Here is a 12630-nt window from a genome sequence, read left to right on the forward strand (position 1 = left end):
GTGCCCCATCGACTGGACTCCGGCCACTCGCTTCTCCTGTAGGGCACTGAACAGGTGTAGGATTGTGATGACTTTCGGTCAGTACTCTCCTGGGCTGGATTCAAGGTTTATGATACTTTCCTGGGCCTCCAGTGACCTGAGGTCAGTTGTTTGCTCGGCTACAGATTCCTTGGGCAAGTCACCTAGGCTCTCGGTTTCCCCATCAGTAAAATGGGGATAACAGCACCTCTCTACCTTACAGAGGTGTTGTGGGGTTCAATAAGATGATTGGCAGTGGCTCTGATACTATAGTAATGAAGGTCAGGTAAGGCCTGAGATAGCTAGAAACGGTTGCTTTCTCACAGCACTTGTATTCTTTCCTAGGGCAGCTCTTCCTATAAATCAGTACATGGAATGGCTGATCTTCCAAGGACCCAGATTTTTCCCAAAGGTGCCACAATCTGCTTATTCCAGAGCCACTGGAAAATACATTGAAGAGGAATCATGCAGCAATTACAGGTAATAGCTTTGCAACAGAGCCATCTTAATTAATTATTTCACAGTAGCAGCTGAGACCAGGGCTTCATTGTTTTGGGTGCTGTACACACACCTAGCGAGAGCTAGCTCTTGCCTTGAAGAAGTTCAGATAAAGGAAGGAGAACTGAGACACAGAGGGATAAGTGCCTTGCTCAGGGTCACATAAGACCTCAGTAGCAGAGCCAGTGATTAAACCCATGTCTCCTCAGTCTGATGCCGGCGGGCTAACCGCAAAACTACCCTTCTACCCATCTCTATGGGCTGACAGACACACTAAATAACTGGCTTCTAACAAGGAGATTTCATGGATTATTTTGAGAACTGGGCAGAAAACCAGGTTTCCCTTCCCAGGGAAATACTGGAGATTTAAAAAAAGTTAATATCCTACATATTTTTGTTAACCAATACTCAAAAACAAACAAACAAACAAACAAAAACAGCAAAATAGTTTGAGTCAATTGGCTTGTTTTGTTTTTGTTTATTACCCCAAACTAGTTCATAATTTTGCAAAGAAAAGCCATTTTGAACCAAAAAATTGAATGTTTTTTCTTTCAAAAATATCGAAAGGCAATTTGAAAACTTTTCAACATATTTTTGAACTAGGAAAGGGGCTGAAACTGACCCTCTCCCACAAAACGTTTCGGTTTTGACTAAAGCTGCATTTTTCGATAGAAAAGATTTTACCTGGAAAATTCCTGACTAGCTCTTAGTATTTCTGATACCTGCAGAAGCTGTTTAATAACCCTGCACACACACTCACTCATAACCTCCTACACGCACAGCCAAGAAATAAATCCTTTGGAAACAGAAGTCAGGCTTGAAGTAAACAGATTAGTAATGGTTATTTGGTAACACTTTATTAATTAAATGCCCTAAATACACTTAAACCTAGGCATTTAATTTAGATTTATAAGGATAATTTAGAGTTATAAGAATCATTATTATACATTAAGTACAGTCAATGTCAATTGATTTTTATAGACAATATTTACTGAGGTGCAATGAAACAGTGCAAAATTCAATTATCTTTATACTTAGTTAAAAAGATAATATCAAGGTTTCAATGCAGAGCGCCAAATGCAGCCCCGGTATCAATGGTTACAGTGAATGGAGATGCACTTGCTAATCCAAGGCCTGAACAAAGCCTCAGATTATTTTACCCTTAAAGGCCCCAAGTCACCATTGCCCTGGTTTTTCAGGAGCCATTTACACTTGTGTAAAGTAAGCATCTTACACCTGCTTTGCCCTGGCATACGTGATAACACGAGGGGTGGGGCAATACAGAATCACTTCTTATGGCTTTTTTACTTGTATATCTTCCTGTGACCTGCCTTCCATGTAATTTAAAATGAGGACTAAGAGTTCTTTAGAGGTGGTGCATTACAAACACGAGCAGACAGAAATTAGGCCCTGACAGTACAACCCCTTGTGTCTTGCCTAACACATGAGGTGAAATTCTGGCCCCATTGATATCAATAGCAAAACATCTCAGGCATCAGGGGAGCCCGGATTTTACCTGTCAATTTTCATGCAGGGCAAAGGAGATGGGCTATAGACAATGGGAGTGTCTGAGGTGACCTGGGCTCCTGCCAAGGACGTGCTCTTGTAGGCTTCCTTCCAGCTCCTCAGCTGAAGTAATTTATCACCATTCAGCAGAGCTCTCAGTAAGAAGAGATTGTACTCCCTTGCAAAGATGGTAGGGTAGCCACTGGAGTTAATGGCTGCTGACTGGAAATTTACTGAGGAAACATTTTTTGCTCAGAAAATACCGGTTTGTCAAAACCAAATGTGTTTGCCGGAAAGGGTTGGTTTGAACAAATCTCCTGATTATTTAAAAAAAATACAAATAAAAAAATTGAAACCAAGTTTAGAAATTGCTTGAAATATCCTGTTTCGACATCTTCACAATGGAACGTTTTGGTTTTTGGTTCAAAAAGACTATTCATTTTGAAATTTTAGCTAAATTTACACTAAAAAAAAACAAAAACAAAGCACTTTTAAAAGATCAAAATCAAAACAAAATGATTCAAAATTATTAAAACAAAACATTTCTATTGGCCCAATCCAAAAAATTTCAGACTATCAGTTCCTGAAAACATTGGAGATTTTGACTTTTCATCCTGACTCAGGATAGGAACATTTTTTTGAAATCTCAAAAATCCTCACGGGACAGGAGAACTGTCTCCCACCGAGACTAATAACCCCTTCTACGTGACAGGGATGCAACCTTTTGTGACCGCAAACCATATCATAGGACAGAGGCCAAGAAATAAAGTTGTCTTCTTCCAACACCTGCATGCAACATTCCTCATCTGTGCCATACAGGATTGAGGTCTTACCATTGCTTGGTTTGGCTTTAATATAATCACACAATCTTGCACTGGTAGGGCACCTATATATTCTAATAGGCGGTTTCCATCTCTGGTTTCTAGGAATATAGGTCCTGACAAGAGTTGTGGAAACACCCTGACAGTGTCATTTTGCAGGAGTTTGTGCAAACATTTGATTCATTTTCAGTTCAGGTGGATTCTTGTTCCATAAGCTTCATTGAGGTGTGAGTTAGAAAAGAACCCCAGTGCTCAAAGAGAACATCATCCGAGTCTCATCTGCTTTCACGTCAGATCCATAAATCAGCCCAGATTCACTCAAACCAAGTTCATGACCCCTTGGGAAACTTTGAAGGCTGAATTTCCAGACTACATTCACAGAATTTCAGATTTCATGGCAAGTATTTAACAACACGAGATTCAGCATGGAAGAGTGCAATCCTTTTAATGAGAGAAATAATCTAAAGCACAGATATTGAATGGAAGGGAGAAATGTGGGAAGCTCTATTCCTGAAGACTACGTTGGGGTGACCGTAGAAACCATTCAGTGGTACTTCTGCCAGGCTGTTGTACAGCCTGATTATCACAAGTACTGATCAACCACAACTCCTGTTAAAGTAAATGGGAGCTGCAGGTGCTCAGCAATTCTGCACATCCAGCCCGTGCTGTATAGTTTATATAGCATCTATGTAAAATGCACTATTGCACATTTTCCAGATGAAGAATGATCCATTGCTCTCTGGGATAATTTCACAGCTAAATTGTTCAACAATCATAACCTGTAATAGTTCAGCTACGAGACATGTGCTGGGCAGGGAATGAGTGTGTGACAATGAATGCACTCTGAGCTGAAAGACACTGTATCCTGGGAAAGAGATGATCCTGTCAACAGAATCAGTAGTTGAGGTAATTACCTGGAACAAGAAGGAGATGTAAGATATGGTAAAGGGTGTGTGTGTGTGTGTGTGTGTGTGTATTTATCTGAGTTTACACACACTGGTGAAAGCTGGCACTAGTGAAAATGATGAGAAAAGTCTCATTGATGTTTATGGGGCTAGGATTTCACCCTCAAAATGTTCAGTCCTTGTGAGGGTGGGAGGGGAAACAAAGATTTAGTCTGTGATCCAAATTACTATCCCGTATTCCAGCAGAGATGGGCCTGGACTATAAAGTTCAGAGTCTTTTCCGAACATTCCCACAGTTTAGAGGTATTTGGACCATGTCTTTAGGCCTGTCTGTTCACTCCCAGTACTGGGCCTATTGCTAATGTCCTTAATCCTGATTTTAGGCAAACCGCCACAGCGTTCAGTGGGAGCTTGCTGGAATAAGAACGCCATGATCTGACCCAGTTGCAAAGCATACCTACTGGTTATCTGCACTCTGGGCTTGGTGTAATGGAATCCCCCATGATCTTCTGGGATTTTGCCAGGAGCTCAACTCCAAGTGGAATTCAATGGGAGTTGGGCCAATAAATACCATTCTGAATCTGCTGAGGATACTCCAGATTCCAAAGTTCTTACCCAGTTTTTACAGAGTTCTTTATTCAGGCGAAACGCCCATGGACTTCAATGGGAGATTGGCCACAGTGAACACTGAGTAGAGCGCCAAGCTTCCAGGATTTGCCCGACTGTGTGTTTGAAGTAGCAATGTAGAGTGCAGAGAAGTGTAGGAGAAGCTGATGACCGTGAACTCCAGCAAACCAACAACTACCCCACGGCTGGATGGCCTTTATATCAGTAGTTCCTAAGCTGTGTGCTGACCCACTGCACAGGGGGGAATTTCCCCTTCTTTGCATTATTTAGAAGGAGCAAACGGGGCACTAAAGGCGCACAAAGCCACACACGTATTTCCCATAATATGATGGCAATTCTGCTGTGTGAATGTGCTAAGGAGCGTGCTGACATGTTCCAAATGTCAAACGGATTATACTCCAGCGCCCTTATTGTTTCATATAATATCACCCCTGGCAACAATAATGCAAGTCTTAATATTCTCCTTGATATAGCCACACTGAGAGCTGTTCAGCAACGAGGAGATTGCTGGGAGGGGTGGCAGGGGGATACGCTGTTGTACCCTCTGTAACGGTGACAAAATGAGCCCCAAATTAAATCCATCACCAAGATTTAGTTTGCAATCTCAGGGTTTCCAATGTCTGAGCCACTAAAGCTTGCAAAGGCTCGTGTTTGAGTTTTAATCATGAAATTTGTCTCCGCTGGAATGCAATTAGGGAGCCCTGAGCTTGAAGCAAACAGATTGGAGGAGTGCAACAACTGTTAATGCACTATGTAATCGCAGAGGGGCAAATCATATTTATTTCTCCGAGCTGAACAGAACGGTCACAGCCCAAGGGCAGGCCAGGGTGAGCTGATTCCATGGGAAGAGCAGACGAGATGACTAGAGGGGTGGAATGTGCAAGGAGACATCTGGGGCATTTTCTCCCTTTTCTATATCCTGAAGGTTTTCCAGACGTTGCTGAACTCAGCTCAGGAGCCAAATCCTGAGGCCTTTACTCAGTGGTTCCTCAGTCCTTATTCCAGCTTTACACCAGTGTAACTGAGAGCAGTGCCTGCCCCATAGCCTCAGCCAAAGTCCTGGACTGTGTCCGAGCAGAGCAAGGGAAATGCAGGTGCAAACAGGGGTTAAAATAAAGGGGAGCAGTGGGAGAAGAGCAGACCCCTTCTTCTTAGCTTGAGTCAGAATTCTCCCACACAGCGCTCCCCCTCTTTGGCTGCTAAGGTGAGAGGTCTCTCCTCCTCCTCCCCCATTTCAACCTTCATTAACGACTCTGTGCAAAGGTTGCTTTAAGCCACCTTTATGCCTCCTCTCCCCCTGCCCTCCTGAGTGGTCCCCGGTTTAAAGTAGAACAGCCTCGTGGCTGCTTTATTTTATGTCTATCAGCCAATGGCTTCAAGGTGCTGTTCTGGCAACTGGAGATTGCCAGGTCATGGAGATGTCCTGGCCGTGCCCTCTTTCCCCAGACACACACCCTGCACTAGCGTGGTGTAGGAGCCATTAGTGTGGCCCTATGCCCCCAGAGCATCCCCTGACACAAGGGGACTCCGTCACTGACCAGATAAACTGGTTTTAAAGCTGCTGGCACTGCCCGAAGTGGGGCGGAGCTGGGGATTAGGCTCGTCATTGGAAAATTGCCTGAGAAAGGGCAAAGCTGATTCATAAAAGTCAATGGAAATGCCACCATTGTATTGACTTCAGTGGGGTTTGGATCAGATCTGCAGTCAGTATCCCTGGGTACAAAGAAAAAGAAAATATTGTAAGGCAATTAAGTTGGAGAAAAACCATCGTCAAGTCTCATTATCAGTTATCCCTTCATGCGTCTTGTAGAGTCAGGTTCTGCAGCCCCCTTCAAACTGATGGTGTCATAGGCAACCGGGATGGGACCTGGCCTTACGATGTTTGTAATTCCACTGCGTGGCCTTTCTCATCAGCTCTGCTGCCTAAACTGATCATACAATGTTTGTCTTGTAACAAGAGCCGTCATGTATGACACGGCCAGACCGTTTCCTTTCTTATCTCCCTCTTAAATTATAGGCATTCCACTGAGCTCTATGATTTGTGCCGTTACTGTGCAAGGCATCAGTCAGACCTTGCCACTTGCTCTCCAAGCCCTAATTCACACTGTTTCTTGCCTTCAGTGGTCCCCAACCTACACAGGTCCAGTGTGAGTTAACAACACTGCAATTCCAGGAAGCAGACAGGAGGAGAGCAGGGTGGCTCAGAGATCTGGCGTCTATATATGCATATATATGAGAGCAGAATTTGACCCCAATTATCATCTTGTTCTCATTTTCCCAGGACAGGTTACCAGACTGGGGTTTGGGAGACTTGGGTGCTATTTCCAGCAAGTTTGGGCAAGTCACATCCCTGTGCCTTTTTTCTCATCCCACTCTTAGTCCGTCTTGTGTGTATAGACAGTCAGCTCTTCAAGGCAGGAAGTCTCTTGCTATGTGCATGTAGAGCAATTTGCACCCTGGGGCCTTGTGATGGCGTGTTCATCCCACCCCCACTCTTGAAGGAGTTATGGTGGCTAAGAAGGGGCTAACTAATCAGGTAGGCTGCGCCTGGGGGGAGACATAGGCCTGACTGATAAGCACTAATTGAAGATGGAGCCCATCTGGGCAGGAGGAGGCAGGGGTTTGCATAAAGCCAGAAAGTGAGAGCAGAAGGGGGCTGCTGTGTGGAAGTTTGCAGTCCCTCTCTGGGCCTAGTGAGGAGAGAAGGAGGAAATACAGGGGGAGCAGAAGCCCTAGTACCCTGACCCTGAGGGAAAGGGTTTACCCAGGGCAGTAGTGGAGAAGAAGCCTGGGGAAATGGCAGCGAGGGTTGAGATGGTGCAGACCTTGGGTGATGATTATAGGGTAGGGTCCTTGGGCTGGAACCTGGATAGTGGGTGGGTCCGGGTTCCCCTACCAGCCACTGGGAAAGTGGCACGGTCTTGACTGGGAATGGCACTGGGACAGCAGGTCCTGTGAGCCATTGTTACTCTGGAAGGGGAAAACTCTAATGTGGCCCTGCTGGAGGGCCAAGCCATGAAGCAGAAGTACTGACCCCTAGAGAGCGAGGGGGGCTGTGGACCGAACAAGTGAAGGAAGAAAGGGGCATTAGACCAAGCGGAGCTAATCCCCACATGCAGCCTCAAGCAGGCAACCAAGCGGTGAGCAAAACCTGTGCCAAGCCCCAATCTTGGTTGGTGCTTCTAGGCATTTCTGTAATACAAATATTAATGAGCACAAGAATTGCCACACTGGATCAGATGAGTGGTTCATTGAAGCAAGTATCTTGTCTCCAACAGCAGCCAAATCCAGATGTGTTCAAGTAATGTTGGTGCAGGAGTTGCTATGGTCTGTTCAGAGGGAAAATTTCTTCCTAAACCCCATTGTGTATAGTATTAGCAATAATAACTCTGCCTCTCTCTAATATCATTCATCCAAGGACCTCAAAGCACTCTACAAATATGAATTAAACAATTACTTCATCGCTGCCTTCTCATGAGACAGAAGAGTATCATCATCCCTATTTTATAGATGGAGAAACTGAGCCAAGGATTGAGATGAACGCCCCAAACCTCCCAGCACTTATTCAAGTGTGAACTTCACTGCTATGAATATGCCAATTCAGAGGTATAGTGGTAAAAAAAGAAGTGGGTGAACTAGCCTAAATTAAACTTCATATTCCCCACATGAAAAGTAAACAGCTATACTACTGGGCAAATGACTTTAATGAGGCTACCAACTTGTACATGTCTTTTGTGTCTGAAAATTTCCCTCCTATGCAACTTGGCATCAGATTCCCATTTATAGCCCATGGTGGCTGGGCACCTAACGCCTAGGTTCATCTGTAAAACTCCTCTGCAGGACCAGTGCTCCAGTAGCAAAGCCAGAACCAGAAATCATGTCTTGCCTCATTGTGCCTGCCCTAACCACTGGAGCTCATTGCCTTTTATGGGGCCAGCCTCCTGAGACTTGTTTCAATACTTTGGATGTGTCTCGTTCTATTTGCAAATGCCCACGGGCATACACCAATCTGTTACATGTATATAAATATTATACTTGTTAACCCCTCAGCGAAAAACAGAATCAACAAAACCTATTACGGTTTCCTGTGTGGCTGGCTGAATAACGTAAACCAGCTGATGTTTGTTTGTATTTTAAAAATGAAAATGCCAATAAAAAAGTACATTTAAAAATAAAAATCACCTCCTGGTATTTTCCATCACAAATAGAGAAACAACAGAGATGCATTGCATCTGCATGTTAAAAGTCCATATGAAGACAAATTGTCGTTACTATAGCAGTCACATCAGTTGCAACCACTATGGCTCCATTTCAGCAGATCATCCCTATTCGGCAAAGCACTTAGGGCCAGATTTTGGAATGTATTTACATGTTTAAGCAGTTAACCTTTACAAATCTGACGCTGAGGATATGTCCTCACTCTTGTGCACAGCGACGGCAAAACGATCAAAAAAAGTTTTTAAATAGTCAAACTTGAAACAAAACATTTTGATGCTATTGAAACAAAACATTTTGTTTGACTTGAAATGAATTTATTTCTACTTCTTGATTTGCTGAAAATTTGGGGTTGGGGAATCACTTTCAAGTTGACCCAAAACGTTTTTTTTTAAAAATTGCTAGCAAACTGAAAAAGCCATTATTTGCACAGCTCTATTTCAGATCTAAAAGCATGAATTGCTACAGATTGAGCTAAAAAGACAAACTCTTTGCCTAGGACCAATGTTAATTTTTTGAGGGGAAATTCCACACTTGACAGATTCGGTTTTTGTTCGTTCGTTTGTTTGTTTGTTTGTTTGTTTTTTGCTTGCATTTTTAAAGTGGCAGCTGCTTGAAGCTGCTTCGTGGAATGGAAGGCTGAAAGTAGTTTCAGCGAACATGGCAGAGTGAATAACAATGATCAAAGGTGCATGATAAATATGCTTTATCACACAATTGCAATCCTTCACATGGACATCAGCTCCATATATATGCTATAAAGAGGATAGATAGATAAATGTTTCTTTGTTTTCTAGAGTTAAGCAGAACATTTTCATTTTTCTGCAAAAAATGTTTCTCTTTTCCAACCAGCTGTCAACATGCATGGAAAATTTCTGATTGAAAGTTTTGTGGAAACAAATTAAGTTTCTCTACCAGCGCTATTGTTTTCCATGCAAAATATAGACACTTTGTGCGTTATGTACAAACCACAAACAAATCTCTGATTGCATTTGACTCGCACATTGTAGTTTTGTGAGGAGTGCTTGTATATATTTGGATAAACTGAGAAGAAGCCTTTAGGGAAATGCCTTTTTTCTCTAGGCCAAAAATGTGCTAACTAAGGAAATGGAATGTGGATGGATTTGTAGCTATGCTATGTACATGTTATTTTGAAATAACATGTCTTTGCTCTCAGTGCCTCTGGGGTCAGGCAGGGAATTAACACACGCACACACACACACACCCCAAACAGCAATTGCTACCGTGCGTCAATATATATATAAGAAAGGTGAAAGGAATATTTATGTGTTTATAAATATTTAAAGTTCGGGCAGAAAGGAAAATAAATAACTGTCTCCATTCTCCCCTCCTGCTGCAAGAATTGGGTTTTATTTTTTAAAATGTTATTTCCTGAAGTGGTATAAAAGAAGAAAAGAAAAAGCCCAGAATTTGCAGCTAAACAATTTCTCCCAGGCTGAGGGAAGTAACTTGCTATCAGCCTTTTCCTCTCACTCTTTGCATTTCAAAGGAAGCTTTTCTAAAACCAATCTGGCTCATTTAAAAAAATAAATAACTAGAGAAAAAGGAAGCAATCAGAGGGAAGCTTCTTCCCCGATCTGTGCAGCTAATCAAATCTCGAGCTCTTGGGAAAGACTGTCCTATTCCTGGATGTGTTTGGGGCGGGTGAGTGGGGGAAGAAATCTGTAATAACCAGTGACTGGGGTTGCTGTGATGCTAATGGGAGATGAGCACTTAAGGATATCAAAAAGGGGGCGGGGGGAGGGAATCCTTTGCCTCCAGCCATATTGTGACTGGGTTCTGGCACAAGGGCTTGGTTCTGGTGCGAGGTGAATGGAGGATTGGATACAGGATGTAGTGCTGCTATACAGAGTCTGGGCTTTGCTGACAGAACATGCTGCTACTGGTGCACTTGGAGCATGATGGTGTGTGCAGTGACTATAACGTTGATAGACAGGTGTAGAGGCAGCACTCACTGGGTGGATGTTAGTGACACTGTATTGGCAGATCAAGTTCTGGTAACATTATATGGTGCAACTGTGCAGTGCCTGGGTTTTGGTGACACACCTCGGTACTGCTGTACCAGGCTCTGGTGCCTACTCACCAGGCATCACGAAGTTCAGTGAGCGAGCACAGGTGCTATTCTGTGCTGAGCAGGGGGTCCGTGACACAGTGGTGCTGCTATGTGGAGTCATACAGATTCGCTGGCAAGGCATGGGAGTGTTACCTGAGCAGATCTCCTAGGTAATGACAATGGGACGCGAGGCTGGGGCTGGCGTCGCTGGTTGCCCGACCCCTGCTTTTCCCCCTCACTGCTCACCCCTCCCCCCTCACATTCCTCCGCACCTCACTTTTTTGACAAATGCCCACTTTTGCCAAAAAAAAGTCGGGACAGCCGGGACAGGGCTTAAAAAAGGGACTTTCCCAGCCGAAAAGGGATGTATGGTCACCCTAGTGCATCTATGGCCTTCCTTCCAACGTCTACTCCAGGCGATGCGGCCCCAGTGCCCAAGAAGACAGTGGTGGAGATAGAAAAGTTCCCTTTGGTTGCTGTAATAACAAAACTTCTTTGGCAGGCGCACATCTGTGGCATGCCATGAATGAGACAATTAAAAATGATAAAGTGTCTATCTTCTGAGCCGAACACTCCGGTTGAGTGAATAGATAAGCCCCCTTTCATTCAAAGTCATTAATGGCTCAGCGATTTCAATGCTAGTTCCCATCAAAATGTATGAATTTTTAATCCTTTAATTGCATGTTATCCTAAACACCCTGTGTGCTTTCTTCTTATTGATCCACCCGCTTTTGTTGTAACAGGTAAATGCTTTTTTGAACTCGCTTTTGTTGGAGAAAAGCTCATTGTTATCTCTCTCTTCCCGGCGAGACAATGGGGCTGCAGGCCTTTGCTAGTGAATGGCTGAGGCGGGGAGGGTCTCAAGTGATTTCTTTATTCGTAAGCAGCCTTTGGATGAGACAGGCTGAGATTCTGGGATCAGCATGGAGGCCTGTGAGAAAAACAAGGTCTGTCTTCTTGGTGACTGAAATGGTTTTGGTGATAACAGAAAAATTAATTACTGAAAAGATTACTGAAAGAAGTATTCTGCAGATACAGGGGCTGTGTTCATTTGAGACATCTCTTTGTTTTTTGTTTCTGAAGAAACTCCTGTCTTCCATTCTCTGAGCAGCGAATGGCTGGGAACACCAGGCGTTCACGTAGTAAACACGTATTCATTTCCAAACACAGGAATATTTGCTTAGGTTCATTCAGACCAAATTGAGTTTCTTGAATGGTCCCGATAAGCAAGATCTAGATAATACCAGAGGTTAAGCATGTTTCCGGGGCTTTGTTTTGGGATCATGTGTTTTAAGAAATGTAATAAGAATAATTTAATATTAATAGTTAAATAGAGCAGAACAAGTTACTTCTAAAATATCCTTTATTTGACAAACTGAGCCTATATTTCTGCTCATGAAGTATTCACAAGCAGATCATAATTCCCACACATTTTTTTACTATTCAAAGGTATTCAGCAAATTTCCTCTTTTGTTTTTTGTTGGCTATTTTTTTTTACTCTGTGGATGAATAGTAAATACTTCGTTCAGAATTCTAACTGAGTCATAGATTCAAAAGTTCTCTGATTCCCCATTTTCCTGCACCTTGCCTAGTCATTTATACTGGTGCAAAGTGGGCGTAAAATACTACTAAATCAGAATGGTAATGATTTAGAGCCGCTTAGCACTCACTTTGCACTGCTATAAATGACTACACAAGGTGCAGGGCAAGAAAACTCTGGCCCAAGGATTTTAAAGCCAGACAACATCACTATGATCATCCAGTCTGATTTCCTGCAGGCTACAGAATTCCACTCCGTAATTCCTACAGTGGAGGGAATTATTCTTTGCCATTATAGAAGTAAGACTACCTAGGCCGTTAACTTGTGACTGACGTCACACTGTGTTGTATGTGTGCTCTGATTGAGTATGCGAGTGCATCCGGTGTGAATCCATGAGGGAGTTTAAAATGTATTTCCCACGAATAC

Source organism: Emydura macquarii, unplaced genomic scaffold (assembly GCF_026122565.2).
Source record: "Emydura macquarii macquarii isolate MOO-44397 ecotype Brisbane River unplaced genomic scaffold, CSIRO-AGI_Emac_v2 contig_3113, whole genome shotgun sequence".
NCBI classification, from domain to species: Eukaryota; Metazoa; Chordata; order Testudines; family Chelidae; genus Emydura; species Emydura macquarii.